The following is a 2236-nucleotide window of genomic DNA, read 5'->3' as shown; positions in this document are numbered from 1 at the left end:
ACCAGGATTGGTGTGATTATGTCGTCCCTAGGCGGAAGTATGGTGATAGATACTCCTGCTAATGGTTCTGTGAAGACTTCTGTGGTCTGTCGAGGTTGTCAGTTGACGATCTTTGAGAGAGAGTTCGTGGTTGATTTGGTGTGCTTACCCTTGCACCAAATTGATATTATTCTGGGAATGAATTGGCTAGAATTCTATGGCGTGTTTATCAACTGCTATAGGAAGACGGTGCGATTTTCTGAAGTTGGTGAGAATGATGAGGCAAGATTTCTATCTGCTAAGCAGGTGGGGGATTTTGTGAAAGATGAAGCTCAGATATTCGCTTTATTTGCGTCTCTGCAAGCGGATAAGAAAGTGGTGGGTGTAGATTTGCCTGTTGTCTGTGAATTTCAAGATGTGTTTCCGGAGGATGTAAGTGAATTACCTCCAGAACGTGAAGTCGAATTTGCCATTGACTTAGTACCAGGTACGAGTCCAGTGTCGATGTCTCCTTATAGAATGTCGGCAACTGAATTAGTTGAATTGAAGAAGCAACTTGAAGAATTGCTTGAGAAGAAGTTTGTGCGTCCAAGTGTTTCTCCTTGGGGTGCACCAGTATTGTTAGTAAAGAAGAAAGAAGGTACGATGAGGTTGTGTGTCGATTACCGGCAGTTGAATAAGGTGACTATCAAGAATCGGTATCCATTGCCGAGGATTGATGATTTGATGGACCAGTTGGTTGGAGCTCATGTTTTCAGTAAGATTGATTTGCGGTCGGGTTATCATCAGATCCGAGTGAAGTCAGACGATATTGCGAAGACTGCTTTCCGTACGAGGTATGGTCACTATGAATACACTGTGATGCCGTTCGGTGTATCTAATGCTCCAGGTGTGTTTATGGAATATATGAATCGTATATTTCATCCGTACCTTGATAATTTTGTTGTGGTGTTCATAGATGATATATTGATATATTCTAAGACGGAAGAAGAGCATGCAGGACATCTGAGAATTATTTTGCAGGTGTTAAGAGAAAAGAAATTATATGCAAAGTTATCTAAATGTGAGTTCTGGTTGAAGGAAGTGAGTTTCCTTGGCCATGTGATTTCGAGTGGTGGGATTTCTGTTGATCCTGCTAAAGTTGATGCCGTATTACAGTGGGAGACTCCGAAGTCTGCTACTGAGATACGCAGTTTTCTGGGGTTAGCTGGTTATTATCGCAGATTTATTGAAGGCTTCTCTAAGTTGGCATTGCCGTTGACGCAGTTGACTAAGAAGGGTCAAGTATATGTGTGGGATACAGCTTGTGAAGCGAGTTTTGTGGAGTTGAAGAGGCGGTTGACCAGTGCTCCAGTGTTGATCTTGCCTAATCCTGGTGAGTCCTTCGTTGTTTATTGTGATGCTTCTTTGATGGGTCTTGGTGGTGTTTTGATGCAGAATGGTAAAGTTGTAGCTTATGCTTCTAGACAGTTGAAAGTTCATGAGAGGAATTATCCTACGCATGATCTAGAACTTGCAGCTGTTGTATTTGTGTTGAAAATGTGGAGGCATTATCTGTATGGTTCCAGATTCGAAGTGTTCAGTGATCACAAGAGTCTGAAGTATCTGTTTGATCAGAAAGAGTTAAATATGAGGCAGAGAAGGTGGTTAGAATTACTGAAGGATTTTGACTTTGAATTGAGTTATCATCCCGGTAAGGCTAATGTAGTTGCAGATGCGCTGAGTAGAAAGTCTCTACATATGTCTATGATGATGGTTCGGGAGCTCGAGTTAATTGAACAGTTCCGTGATATGAGTTTGGGTTGTGAAGTTTCCGCTGATAGTGTAAAGTTGGGTATGCTGAAGTTGACTAGTGGAATTCTGGAAGATATTCGGAATGGTCAGCAAGTTGATGTCGCTCTAGTTGATCATATTACTATGGTTAACCAGGGTAATGGTGGTAATTTTGAGATTGATGAGAATGACATCCTGCGATTTAAAGGTAGAGTTTGTGTTCCTGAGGTGTCTGAATTGAAAAAGAGTATTCTTGAAGAGGGCCATAGGAGTGGATTGAGTATCCACCTAGGTGCAACTAAAATGTATCAAGATTTGAAGAAGTTATTTTGGTGGGCTGGTATGAAAAGAGATGTTGCTAAGTTTGTGTATGCCTGTTTGACTTGTCAGAAGTCAAAGATGGAACATCAGAAACCGGCAGGTATGATGCAACCTTTGAAGATTCCTGAATGGAAGTGGGATAGCATTTCCATGGATTTTGTGA

The sequence above is a fragment of the Lathyrus oleraceus genome, chromosome 7, assembly GCF_024323335.1.
Source record: "Lathyrus oleraceus cultivar Zhongwan6 chromosome 7, CAAS_Psat_ZW6_1.0, whole genome shotgun sequence".
NCBI lineage: Eukaryota > Viridiplantae > Streptophyta > Magnoliopsida > Fabales > Fabaceae > Lathyrus > Lathyrus oleraceus.
The sequence above is the reverse complement of the archived record's forward strand: the minus strand, read 5'-3'. Positions refer to the sequence as shown.